Genomic DNA, 15,021 nt, shown 5'->3' with positions numbered 1-15,021 from the left:
CCGGTGCTCCTCCTCTCAGGTTCCGGGCGACTCCGGAGTGCGATCCTCACTCCCGACCTCCGGTACACTTCACCTCGGTCTCCGACGACTCCGGAGGGCGGACTTCACTCCTCCGATGACGCCGCTCACTCGACCTCGGTTAACTTCCTCCTCGACCTTTGGTATTCCTCACGACCTCCGTCGGCGCCCTCTCACGACCTCAGGCGGCTCCGGGTACGACGTCTGCTTCTTCAGTCAGCGCCGCTTCTCCACCTCGGGCTCCAGGTCTTGGGCTACTCGACGCCGGACTCCAGGGAAACCAGTTTCCAGGTCAGGATCTTGCTGCTTTCTGCTTCTAAGGCCTGTTCCTGCTGTCCAGGTCCTTAGGATGAGTTTTTCTGGCTTCTTCCCACACAGGGCTACAGGCTGGGATCCATCAGTAGGGACAAGTATCAAGGGTGGGTTTATGGACCCCACTCCAGGCACAAGTTTCCACCCCTGCTGCTTCACTCCTTCCTCCTTCACTGTTGTGCTGCTCTCTCTTCACCAGTCAGGTGCCAACTGCCAGCTCCAACTGCCAACTCTCTGTCTTAGCTTCCCAACATTCTAAACCGCCTCCAACTGTCACAGGGTTCTGGAATGTTCTGGAAGGTGCTGGTAGGTTCCAGTGGATGCTGGTGATGTCACAGGTGGCCACCATTTTGTGCTCCAGGCCCTCAGACAGAAGTTTCAGGGGTAGCTAAAATGGCTCCCTGAATCTGCAGCAACACTAAAAAGTCTGGTGGTTCCCAAAAAGGAAAAATTCAAACAGGGTTTGAGGCAAAAGTGGGACAAAATAAATAATGATGAGGAGGGACCACCCAAAGGGCTGACAGGTCTAACAAGTACTATAATACGTGATATCGTCTGTATTTGTTATTTAACACGGTATCTCTGTATCTACCTGAAATATCAGTAAATCGTAAGGGCAGCTGGAGAACGCATGGTGTTTGCTTACTAAATTTACTGATTAAATTTTGTACTGATAAAATGACAAAATAACAGGTTTGGGTGATTTCCCCGGTTTGTGTTCCGACCAGGACATTAAAATTATCTCCATGCCAGTAAAAACCTTTAATGTGGCACCAAAGTAGAAACAGTGCTTTATATAGTAGCAAGAGGTACTGTATCATACATGCAAACATTTTACAAGAGGAAAGTGGGAGATTTCTTGAAAAATAATCTTGAGAATACTTCCCACCCGTTCTATTGAAGCAGTGGTAATTTCAGGCGGGAGATAGCCCAAACATTTTTTTATGGGATTATGGAACACGTGGATTCGGATGTGTTAGAAACGGGGTCACCAATTCCGACACAGTAGCTTGGCGCGAGGCAGGAAGGCAATGTGTAAAGCAGTTGGGCAGCACACACTCGCACGGACTCAGTAATGCGCATGCAATGAAGAGACACCACACCAGGCTGATTTAAAAAACAAGCATTTACAATGCAATGGTCTCGGCAATATTATAGGTAGAGCTATTGGTATTGCTCATTATTTTTTTATTTTTTTTTGTATCCCTAACTAAATGGCATTGTCATTTCTATTGGCATTAGCTTTTTTTTGCATATGTAATACCTATTGCATTAGCAGAGAGAGAGTGAGGTAGTGAGATAGAGAGAGAGAGAGTGAGTGAGGTATTTAAATAGAGAGTGAGGTAGTGAGAGAGAGTGAGGTAGATAGAGAGTGAGGTAGTGAGATAGAGAGTGAGGTAGATAGAGAGTGAGGTAGTGAGAGAGTGAGGTAGTGAGAGAGTGAGGTAGTGAGGGAGAGGGATGTTGTGAGGTAGTGATATATAAGCATAGAGTGATGTTGTGATGTAGTGAGATAGAGAGAGGTAGTGAAAGAGAGAGTGAAAGTGAGTTAGTGAGATAGAAAGAGTGAGATAGAGAGTGAAGTTGTGAGGTTGTGAGCTAGAGAGTGAGGTAGTGATGTTTTGAGAGAGAGAAGTTGTCAGGTAGTGAGATAGAGTAGAGTAGTGAGGTAGAGAGAGTTATGTAGTGAGAAAGAGTGAGGTAGTGAAACAGTGATGTAGTGAGGGAGAGGGATGTTGTGAGGTAGTGAGATGTAAGCAGAGTGGTGTTGTGATGTAGTGAGATAGAGAGAGGTAGTGAAAGAGACAGTGAAAGTGAGTTAGTGAGATGTTGCAGAGCTCTGATCCCGTGATGAGGAGCACACACGCTGCTGAACTTGGCCCCGGTGGGAGTATAACTTTTGCTTGTTTTCGTGTGAAGTGTTTGTGCAAGGTAAGTTTGCACATTCACGCTGGAGCAGTTTAAGGCAGCAGGCATGAACCTTGGATACTTTGTGTTTCTGACACTTTAAGCTTCACATTTCGAGCCAGGTGGAGAGGATTGGTATTAAAAGCAACAAGTAAGGAGTTTTTAGAAATATTTAACACAGTGAGTTCAAGCAGCGGGACAGCCCTGCACACTCCGAAAAGCCTGGCACAGAAGTAAATAGATGACATACAGTAAGCACATTTCGAGCCAGGTGGAGAGGATTGTTCAAATTTAGAAGGACACCTAAAAATTCTAAAATGTACAGACCTGCAAGAGCTGGTATCCATTTGCAAGAGAGGAGAAAAGTCGAGCAATGGCCTACGATTGGATTTTCGCTAAAAACGGAAGTATCATAAACGAAAATAATAAAAAGTAAAAGAAATGTGGTCAGCAGAGAGGAGCTGGAATGGCATACGTCAGTATGATAGCTGAGCTCTTGAATACCATTGATTTAGGTTTTAGAGCAATACGAATCGAAAATACAAGCCTGATAAATGACCCAACGATTCTGAAAGTTTAAATGTCCGCACTCCAATTAAACTGAAGGGCAATCTTGGAAAAGAAGATATCGGTGTAAGTTATTTGTAAAACTACATTGATTTACTCGCTCGAAACTGACACGCTGCCAACATAACATGGATGGCACACTGGGTTAAGTTCGCTGCTAAAACACGAGTTTCTTTGGGTCACAAGTTCCAGCCACATCAAGGACCACCCATCCGTCTTAGTTTGGTAAATGGGAGAACAAATGCATTGGGTAATAGCACTCCATTATTTACAGCGCTCAAACGGTAATAAAGCAGTATGGAGCGCTATATGAAAAACAAGTTAACATTAGATATAGCTTACACCACGCAGGAGCCAGCGTGGGAGTCTGTAACCAACACCATCTCTCCGGCGGGATCACTGCGAGTCCGGGGAAATGCCAGCTCCGGAGGCACAAGGGGGAAAGGCGTCCAAAGCACGGTGCGGATCCCTGCTCGTCGAACTGGAGCCTGCCCCGGCAGCGCCGCCACCAGCACAACAACACGGCGCCGGACGGATGGATCCTCACGGCCAGACGACAGCAAAAAAATGGCGGATGGAAGCTTCGAAATTTTTTCGGATTCGGGGGCGTGTTCCTGCTGTTCGAAAAAGGGCGTGGCTAAAAAGTGGAAAGAACAGCACGAAACACGCCCCCGAATCTGAAAAAGACGGAGCCTATTTGGAGGGACGGCTCTCTCCTCCAATGGCTGGCCTCGGTTTAGGAAGCCAGCCAATGGAGGAGAACCAAAAAGAGAGGCGGGCTAGGAGCCACTCTCAGAAACATAAGATCTCCGGACTTCCGGTTCTGCCTTCGGCAGACCGGATGGTCCCTCGACCTAAAAACCACACCGTGGATCCCGCCGCCACGCTCACTGACCCCGCCCCCATTGCACGCAGCATCACCGTTCCCATACTTTACCACTGCTCATAAGTAAGAATATTTTGCATATAATTTTCGTAAAACCAATAGATCTTGACTAATGACAGACTTTAAAACATAGCCCTGTCAAAGGCTTCAGATCTTCGCTCTCCGGCTCCCTGGGTGGGATTTTCTATCAACACATTTCTAAAGCACCCAGCTTTGGGTTCTTCCAACTTGCTCCGCCCCCTTTCAGTGACGTGAACCCTCAGCGAGGACACCCACGCCTCTATTACAGCAAGACCTTCCTTCTAGTGAGTCTGGTGACAGCTGTGCCCATGTCTCGGAAGAGGCAGAGATGGAATGTACTGAGGCCGGTGTGGGCATCGGGGGGCAGGACAAGGGAGACTTGACGCGGGTTGTGCACTTCAAGCGCCGTCTTGGAGAAAGGGCCAAGTGCCACACACACACATGGACACGCACACACTATCGCGCTCTCTCTTAAGCAGCACACACAGTCAAACAACACACAAGCAGACACACATCGACAGGCAGGGAGATGGACGATCACTCAAAGAGATGGGTGCAAGCAATCACGTATGCATCACACACCTACAGGAATCTGTGCACGCACAACCTCACACTTTCACACACACAGACCACAAACTCACAGGCACAAACACGCACAGCTCAAAATACACAAATCCTCACCCACACAGGCGGTGCTTTAAATGGGAAAATAAGGGCGGCCCTCACCCAAACGAGGCACGGAGTTTGGAGTTAAGGTGCAAGCACTTCTCTTCCAGGCCGGAGGTTGGGAAATTGAGTACCAACAAAACTGTAAAAGCATCATCGGTTATTTACAGTGCTTAAGCAATGAAGCATGAATCTAAGTGCTAAAAATAAAGTTTATCCTGCCAGTGAGGATTAGGCCACAATTGTCTGATAGCACACGTTTTGTGACCTGCCATTTATTTTGTAATAGAATAAATTCATTGTTAATGCGGAATGCTTGTCGACATATTTAGTTAAAAGTGACTTCATCTATTTCCATTCTTTAAAAGTGCACATGATAATGTGTCCGTTTGGAAACTGCCTTTTGTGAAAGATTGGTGTCTGCCGACAGCAGGGTTTGAGGGGTGCGAGGAAGTGCTGGCAGCGTTTTGATATCGGTGAGAGCTGGCCACAGAAGCACACACAGTTCAGGCACACACACTCGCGCCGAACGCTAGTGATGTCAGATGAACACGCACGTCGTTTGAAAGGTAATGTAGGACAGAGTACTTAAGGCTGCACAGACCCCCGTTCTCCTTGCTACAGGGCTCTCTCTCCGTGTACCCAGGGTCACACACAGTCAAGCGCCGTCTTGGAGAAAGAGCCAAGTGCCACACACACACATGGACAAGCACACACTATTGCGCTCTCTCTTAACCCCTTCGGTGCTCATGACGGAACGGTTCCGTCATGAGCCACGGTTGAGCTGTGCTCATGACGGAACCGTTCCGTCATGACCACGCCCGCGCAAGATTCCGTCAGCACAGCGGCGGAATCTGCGCAGCATGGAAGGGGTTAAGCAGCACACACAGTCAAACAACACACATCGACAGGCAGGGAGATGGACGACCACTCAAAGAGATGGGTGCAAGCAATCACGTATGCATCACACACCGGCAGGAATCTGTGCACGCACAACCTCACACTTTCACACACACAGACCACAAACTCACAGGCACAAACACGCACAGCTCTCCGTGTGTCCAGGGTCACACACAGAGCTGAAGAGCCCTGTACTCCCCTGATCCGTTGGGGTCTGAGCATTCTCATCCAGTTCAGGTCACACAGACTGTTCCTCACTCGCGCCTTGTGAAACCCGCGAAGCGGGTCATGCGCCGACCTTGGCCGACAAGACACGGCACTTCACCTGCACCACTTGGAAGGTAGGTCAGGGCGCCTTGTGCTGATCTTCGCAGGGCTAGATTAGACCCTGCTGTCGGCCACGGTGTGACGCGGGCCCTCTCCACCCCTGGCAGGCCGAGGCAGCCCTGGTGAACTTCAGAGGAGCGCTGCTGGATTCTCAGCAGTAACTACGCATTGGGGTACACAGAGGCTCTATGTGCCTAGAAACCCCTCGGGAGCAGAGAGGCGCCTGCGCTGGTAGTCATACGTACCTAACCCGATCCTGCCAAGCCCACCGGTCTAGTTATTTTTACAAGCTGGCTGTACTTAAATGTGACGCTGCGCGAGCCCTGACACCAATAACCCAATTGCTCTGGCGCGGCCAGACGACAGCAAAAAAAATGGCGGATGGAAGCTCCGAAACTTTTTCGGATTCGAGGGCGTGTTCCTGCTGTTCTAAAAGGGCGTGGCTAAAAAGTGGAAAGAACAGCAAGGAACACGCCCCCGAATCTGAAAAAGAAGGAGCCTATTTGGAGGGACGGCTCTCTCCTCCAATGGCTGGCCTCCGTTTAGGAAGCCAGCCAATGGAGGAGAGGCAAAAAGAGAGGCGGGCTAAGGAGCCACTCTCTGAAACATTAAATCTCTGACTTCCGGTTCTGCCTTCGGCAGACCGGATAGTCCTCGACCTAACAAGACCCGTTATCTAATTCAGGTCAGAACTCCATCCGCCTGCCCCCTGGACCGGACTGCGCACCCTTCCGAAACACACCACTGAAACGGATCTTAGCAGTCAACTCGCCTGACTGACTGACGTCGATGAGTTGGCTGATCCACGAGGATAACGCAGGGGTCGGAGGAGTCTTCGGGGAGACTTCGGGAGGCGGAGGTGGACCTGAGGCCGGACTGCGGTGCAGGCGGTGTGGGCAACCAAGCAGCTATACAAGCAACACAAGCAAGCGGTCAGGTGCGCCGAAGCATCGGTGGGTTACTGGTGGGTCTCAAGTGTGACTCCTGCAGGCGGACTTACCCCTGAAGCTCTGTCTTCTGGAGCTTGTCCTGTCCCGCCAGCGCCTTGCAGCTTCACGGCTTCGCGGGTGCCGTTCCGTGGAACCGGGACATTCCCGGTGGTGTTTGGGGCGGAAAAACAAACTCAGCAAGTGCAGCGGGGTGGAGCGCCGCAGGGACTCGCTAGTCCAGGAGTCCCTGCGAGATCTGTCTGACCCGGCCTGCGCACCCTGCTAGCCACGCCCCTGCTCGCCACACGTTCTATAATTTTGGAGCGCATTTGGACTCTTAGACTCTGCTGTTTTTACTCCCGGTAAAAAACAGTATCCCTAAACCTAGTTCCCAATTTAGGGGTCTGATATTGGTCTGATATTGGTTGTCGTTTACTTTATAATTGTGTTTTTAAGTAATTTCATATTAAGTGCTATTCGGATTTAATATCTGTGCTGGTTATTTTGTACCTTTGTACCTTTGTACCTTTCTCCAAGGCAACATGCCCAAGTCAGTCAGGAATTCCCGCCCCATTGTCTCTACACTTGACAACTACTTAGTTAAAGTAGTAGACAAGATTAATAAGGAACGAAGACTGTCCCTGGGTCTAGGAAGTGTCCCTGACCCCACGATCCAACTAGTCTCTGCTGAGATCCCTGTCCCTTTGCCTACCCCCTTGTTGATTCCCACCATTGATGACAGTTGTGTAACGGTCTCTCCGGATTGTCCAACCAGGGAGGGAACCAACGAAATAGAGCCATCACAGGATATCCTTGACGTTGACGTTGAGGACCCTCACAAGGAATCTGATGCAGAGGAATCCGATGCAAACGAGTCCCATAATGACTCTGACGCCCCGGGTTCCGTGGCCCCCAAAACTCATATAGTGTTGAGGTCAGGGAGACATCTAAATAGACCTGTACTGTCTAAAAAGGGGGGTCGTAAAAGTAAAAAGAACACTGTCTCTGTATCTAATGGGGGCCCCATTGAGCTAAATTGTTTACATAAGGACGTTTATTCCACCCACTTGAAACTAGCTCCGGATCAGCTTGAGCTGCTTATTGGTATGATTGATGCCAAGTTAGACAAAATTGTCCTTCCACTCCTGGATAAACTCGAGGCTGTTTCTAGGGAAGTGATTAGATTGGGTGTGTTGGTGCAATCCGGCTTGAAACTAAACAATAGTCCGCAACCAGCTGCTGTGGCTGCTGTGGCCGGGGGCAGGACTAGTAAGCCCGTGCAATCCAACAAAGGCACATCCAGTGTTGGAGTGGCCTGTGCAGGCTCTAGCATTCCTGCACAGCCAAACAGTAGTCCCATAACAGTTATCGAGCAGCAGGATGTAACTGGCAAACCAAAACTACCGTCTACAGGGGACACTATTAATGTCATTGCAGTAACACCTTTATGCTCTAGTGATGTCCCTTTGAACCCCCCCACTACCCGTGTCCCGGGGAATCAGTTGAAGACTACCGAAAGGGGGAAGTCTAATAATTGTGGCCTTTCTCAACCGAACCTCCCACCGGACTGCGCACCCTATGTAGCAGTCCTGACTAACGTTACACCAATCAGGGAGGATGGGCTTCACCGCTCTATGGAATCACATGACTCCCTTAAATACAAAACTGTGGCATGGCTCAATCAGGAGTGTGGCTTTCCAGTGGCCCTGGCGGACCAAATCTTGGCCACAACTAGAACCAACTGGATTGGCACGTCCCCGAAGAACATCTCTGGGGATTGCGTTATTATTAATTTTAGTAACCCACATCTTACCACGACAGCTCTGATTCGAGCCACTTCTCGCCCCTGTAACGAGTAGGGCATTTCACTCCGTCCTTTGGGATTTTTCTATAGACAACACACTAGCCATAATCCTAGTAACTACGGGGGGAGAGAACGAGGGGAGAAGCTTTGCATAGCTTTCCAAATAGTTTCCAGGTGAACACCGTTAATCGTTTCCAATGCTTTAGTGGGCTGGATCAAAACGATTGACTGGAGTTGTATACGGTATCCCTTGAAACCTTGGAGAGACAGGCTCTGTCTGATATGGGACAAAGTGTTTGTATATCAGGGCCTATGGTTAACATTTCTGGGATAACTGTAGATTGTACGCCTATGGGCAAGGAGGGTGATCCAGTAGGTTGCTCGGAGTCATTACTGGAGCTGTGTACGGTACCCCCAGAAATCTCGGAGAGACAGGTCTCGTCTGGTATGGGTCAAAGTGTTTGTATATCAGGGCCTATGGTTAACATTTCTGGGACAACTGTAGATTGTACGCCTATGGGCAAGGAGGGTGATCCTTTCCTGCTGTTATATTGCCAGTTGGAATATTGCGGGTATCAGGTCCAAATCAGATTGTCTGGGTTGGACTGAATTTTTAGCTCTCTTTGATATTATCTGTTTACAGGAAACCTGGTGTAGGGACTTTAAAGGGTATAATGGTTTTGTCTCTTACCAGCTACCTGCTACCGGTTCCCTATCAGGTAGAGCTAAGGGGGGCCTTTTGATTTTGATTTCTGTCCAAACTCCTCTGCTGGTCAAAAAATACGTACAAGTTGGGGTTCATTCCCAGATTTTATGGCTGCACAAAACAGGAGGTAGGAATATTCTCTTAATACATTTTTATAACAACGTTTTTGATGATACTAGGGATCAGGTGGTTAGAGCACTATCAAGTGCATTGGATGACATCCTTAAAGATTCCAATGTAATCTTTGATTTGTTCATGGCAGGGGACTTTAATGCCACTACCTGCCCACTCTCAGATGTCAATGTATGTGGGGCGGTGAACTGTCATGGAGATGGAGTCCCCCATTTTCAACATAACTATTATGGAGATGCCTTAAACAGTCTCCTTGACTCACATAACATGTATATTATGGTTAACGAGAAAAATGAACAGGAGGAGATTTGCCCAACTTTCACAGGCCGGGGAGCGAATTCTGTTATTGATTTTATTTGTATCTCCTCGAGTCTTGAGGCCTGTACTATGGCACCAAAAGTTATAGACATCCAGCTTAGTGACCACAATTGCCTGATAGTAGAGGCCATGCTATGGGAAAACAAAGGGACTCGCATTCCGGGGTGTATTGTTAACAACATTGAGGATGTGCGCCCTAATGGCACCAGACTCAGGTGGAAGGGGGATAAGGCTGAAATCATGTCTGATTCAATCATCACTAGTTGCCTGGCAGGTATTACAGGGATCTTAGAAGACAATCAAGGTACCACTGGCTCTATTGAGTATTTTATTGGTATTAATGCGGTCATTGACTCTAAGCTTACTAGTACACTTAAGTACAAGGAGGAACGCCTGCGGGGGTGGTTCAATTCAGCTTGTACCCTGGCCCTAAAGGAACTAAAGTTAGCTTTATCAGCTACGCCAAGAGATAAGGGTTTGGTTGTGGATCTTGGAGCCAGATACAAAGAAACCCTTAAATGGAGGAAACTGGAACTCCAACAGGAGGCATGGGACAATTTGACCCTGGCTGCTGAATTAAATAATTGTACCCTGTTTTGGAAAACAGTTAATTCCCCATTCCTCAAAGATGATAAGATCCCTGAATTAACTTCCAACGTTATGAAGGAAGAGTGGGTCTCTCATTTTTCTAAAATCTTTGATTCGGACAGTGCATCCAGGGATATTGGGGATAGGTGGCCGCATACGCCACTGAATATCACCGTCCAAGAGGTTTTAGATAGCATAAGGGTCAGTAAAGGAGGAAAAGCACAGGGTCCAGACGGGGTACCAATCGATGTTTATAAATTGGTCCCTGAAGTATGGGGGCCTTTGTTAACTAATATTTTCAACGCAGCAGTCCGTAATGAGGTGCCCCCTACCTGGGAAGAATCCATCCTAATTCCAATATTTAAGAAAGGAAACCGAGGGGACGTTAAGAACTATCGTCCAATCTCCTTGTTGGATTCTTCCGTAAAAGTAATGAGTAGAGTGCTTCTAGTAAGGTTGGAAGAATGGGCGGAGGATAATGGCATTCTAGCAGAGAGCCAGTTTGGGTTCAGGAAGGGTCGTGGTACGATTGAGCAGTGTCTAAATTTAGACCTGCTCATCGGTAAATATACCTTGGCAAAGACCGGCACTATTTATCTCTGCTTTGCGGATTTGAGTAGTGCCTTCGACCTGGTGGACCATGGCATTCTCTGGGCAAAGCTAATTGAAATTGGGGCACCCGAGGGCATTGTGTTCTTTCTAGCACGTCTTTATGCCAAACTACGTGCTTGTGTCCGTTACGGTTCCAACGGGGAATGTACAACTAAGTTTGAGATTGGGCGTGGAATTAGACAGGGATGTGTGTTGGCCCCACTGCTTTTTACCCTTTTCATTAATGAGATTGATTCTTTTCTCAAATCTCTGGCAGTGGATGCTCCCAAAATTAATGAGGACAACGTCCCTGTGTTACTTTACGCGGATGACGCGGTCCTAATTTCACGCACCCCAAACGGCCTTCAACGGCTGATGGACGGCTTTTCGCAATTCATTAAAAGCAGAAAGTTAGTGTTAAATAAATCTAAAACCTATGTTATGGAATGCGGGCGAAGGAACAGAAAGAAACAGTTCTCATTTTTTATAGAGGGAGAGAAGGTCGAGGCCGTTGACAATTTTTCGTACTTGGGGGTCACTTTTTCAAATAATAACATTTGGGCCAATGAACATAAGAATGTCCGGGCTAAGATGGCGAGGAGTGCTCATGGAATTTTCACAATGGCTACGAAACTGGGAGACAGGCGGGTCCATGACATGCTTAAAATTTTTCAGTCCCGTTGTGTCTCGATTGCCTTGTACGGAGCGGGCATTTGGGGCCACGCCCCGGCAGGGTCTCTTCAGGTTGAGGAGAATGTATTCTTGAAGAGACTTTTGTGCCTGCCAAGCTCTGTTTCTAATGCTTTAGTGCACAATGAACTGGGTATTCACCATCTTGCCGACTTGATCCTCCTTAGGCCACTGATGCTATGGCGTTCCATTTGGATAAAAGAAGAGACCTCATTGTGCAGAGCCATTATTTCTGATTGCCTCTCTTTGGACCATCATTTAAAGATCCCATGGTTAAAGTATATTGTGGATAATTTTCTTGAGGTCTTTAACATTAACATCATTGCGGATCGATGTGGGGCTACTGAGCTGTTAAAATCGAACTTAAGCACTGTTTTTTACAACAGCTTTCCACCAGGAGGCATCAAAATATCTCTGAACTCTCATCCTGTGTTCTTTATCACGATTTAAATGAATTTGTGGGTTTCCAACCGTATTTGTCACAAGTGACCTGGAAGGCACATCGGTTTGTGTTGGCTAGACTTAGAACCGGAGTAGTCCACAACCTTGTTGCTTTCCCCTCTCAGCATTTACATCCCGCTGGCCCTTGTCCGTGTGACAATACCACCCCCCAAAGCACTGTGCACTTTCTTTTGCTCTGTCAGCTGTACAAATACCTGCGGATTGTTTATTTGAAACCCCTGTTTGCTTAATTTGGAGTCAGGACAATACGAGACTGCATGAGCTTGCTTTTTAACTTACATCACCCGACTTTTTTTTTTATACGGCTACCTTTCTCCTTAAATCAATGAATGCAAGGAAAAGTATGCTTTTTTAACCTTTTTAAACTGTTGTATCTCCTGCTTTTGACTGTTGTTTTTATACTGTTGTCTTTTTATGCTGTGCTTTTATGGACTTGTCTTTTGCTCCGAATAAAGCCTTATGAAATGAAATGAATTCAGGTCAGAGCAAGTAGATAGGGCAGATAATCTCAGGGCAACAGTAAATTCATTTCACTCTAAAACATGCGTAAATTCATTCAAGTGCATCAGAACAGTAGCAATAATCTTTCTAAAAGCAAGTATCACTGTAGGTAATGGATTGCATGTTAAAACATAGGCTTAAGTTCATTCAGGTACATTCAATCAATTAGGATCTTAATGCAGGTATGCAATTAACAGGGGAAACATTTCTTACTCAGAGCAGGTACTTTAACTCATTCCGGCACATAGCAGAAGTGTTAATCTCGAGGCAGGTATTGAGACACATGAATAACACTCCTGCAGTACACAACCTTAACCTGCCCGGGTATTCAGGCTAATTTAGGCAGGTAATCAGATAACAATGCTCCTGTGGGTATGTGTTCAATATCGGTGATCTGTCCTACACAGAGATGTTCACTATGGGCAACCCGTTCTAGGCCGACATGTCTGCAAGCAGCCAACACTTTCCGGGCAGAGATTCTTTACAGGGGACAATTCCCAGGCCGAGGCTCCTGGCAGATTTGGAGAGGACCCTCCCGCAGGGGCAGTCCCCAGACAGTCCATATGCTAGCAGACAGTCCATATGCTAGCAAGGGAGTCAGTGGTCACTAGCCAGTCCTCGTGAGGGTAGTCTGTTCTGCAGCAACACCGGCGCTAGCGGGCACCGGGCGCCCATACCCCCAGGCAGCCCGCTCCTCCCTTCACTCGGGGCCTTGCCTGGGGGGGGGGGGGCAGATCACTCCTCTGCCTGTCGGGTAATTCGGCGGGGGGGATTCCAGGTCTCCTGTTCCTCCGCATACTCCTCTTGGAGGGTTCCGGGCTTCCTACTCGACCCGGGGCCCAGGAACCAATCCGAGCGTGGCTTACAGGGGGCGCGGCCGACGCCCCGGTTACCGGGCAACGCGCTCTCGCTTGGCCCGGGCCTAGCGTGGCCTTCTCCGTTACCGCGGCATCCCTCCCAAGGCTTTGGGGGCCGCGACGGTGACAGGGCGCTGGCGTCCTCCCTCGCAGTGGTGCCGGGGCGGCGGCGGTGACTTTGGGCCAGAAATACTCCTCTTCAAGCAGTGCTAGGGCCGCGGCGGTGAGTGCAGCCCCATAGCAGCGCGCCTCCCTCTCCTTGGAGCTCGACCACGCCCTGGGGATCGGGGCACACAGCGACGCTTCTCCAGCAGCGCCCGGGCCGTGGCAGTGATTTGGCCCCAGCAGTGCTTCTTGGTTCGCCCGCGGCGGCAGGGGGGTATTGTCGACCCAACAGCATGCAATCACGGGTGCCTGGGCAGCAGTGGTGATTCCTGGGCATACCGCGCTCATCATCACAGCATGGAGGGGTGCACAGCAGGAGCACGCCGGACATAGCGCTCACAGGAAACGGCAAGTTCCTTCGGGGTAGCGCTCAATCAGCACAGCGCCAGCAGCAGGGTAGGCAGTCAATTCGGGTAGTGCTGCGCTGTGGAAGCCCAGCTCTTAGGAGCACAGCGCTTTACCTGGTGATCCCCCAGTAGCAGCAGCGCTCACAGGGTCCTCAGCGCTTCAGTCCCAGCGCAGGTGGTAGTTGCATCTTGGTTGCGGTTTCTTTGGTTGCAGTATCTGGGGGGAAAGGGTGGGGTGTTGAGTTGGCAGGCACAAGAGGCAGGATGGTTCCCTGCGGCACACTGGGGTTGGTCTCCTGGGATTCTGCCTCACTGGGCAAAGTCAGCAGGCTGGCAGGGCCCCTCAGCTATCTTGGGTACAGCAGGGCCTAAGCTCAGTCAGACTCAGTAGTGTAGGTTCCCCCCTAGGCCCAACAGCCTATACTCCGGCAGAGGTTCCCCCAGGTCCAGTGGTGCCTCAACTGACTAGTTATGTTTCCCTCCTTTCCTCTTATACCCCTAGGTCAGGTGACCATCCTGAAAGGCGGCAAAGTATAACTCCTCCCTGGGCTGGAAGGTTCCAGGGACTTCTACCATGTCTGTCTATGTGAGAAAAAGGCGGGACGGCAAGGATACAGTAACAGTATGTACCAGCCTGATCCAAACTACTGGTGCGTGTATGTACAATGGCCACTCCGCAGTAGCAGGGGCCTGTGGCAGCCATATTATTAGGGGAGAGCACCTGCACCTCAGCGCTGTTTGGCAGTGGTAAGGCGCCCAGAGGCCTAGGTCCAACAAAAAAATGGTGGCAAAAATGAGGCGAAAAGGGAAAAAAACGTGGTAAGACCACCCTAGGGCTGACAGGTCTAACAAGATGCATGAAAAATCCGACTTTGGTGCTTTAAGGGAGGAGTCTTTATAGAGCAACAAGAGCAGCAGTCCTGCCTCCTCCAAGAGCAGTTCACAGTCTAACAGATTACAGCTCTTTTGGATCTGATCTAAGTCCTCTTTTGGAAATTGGACCATTGACCAGATAATAATTAATATCATAAAGATTTTGGGGGATTACATTTCTTGGCTGTTAGTAACCTGGACTTCATGAGGGGTCTAAGAATGTGCTTTTCCTGGTGAAAGCGTTTCAAGCTGAAACGCGTGTTGATAGCAACATACCAAGCCACAAAATATAGAAATAAGTGGTGGGTGGACAAAAACTGCTATGTGTTTGGGAGAAAATATAAACAAGCATTAAAAATGCAATAGGTCTCGCCTTTTATTAAGTTAAAGCCATTTGCTTTGCTATACAATACCATTAGCAAAGCAAATGACTTTCCATCATAGAAAAAATAT

This window comes from Triturus cristatus, chromosome 7, assembly GCF_964204655.1.
Source record: "Triturus cristatus chromosome 7, aTriCri1.1, whole genome shotgun sequence".
NCBI lineage: Eukaryota > Metazoa > Chordata > Amphibia > Caudata > Salamandridae > Triturus > Triturus cristatus.
Note: the sequence above shows the minus strand (reverse complement) of the source record.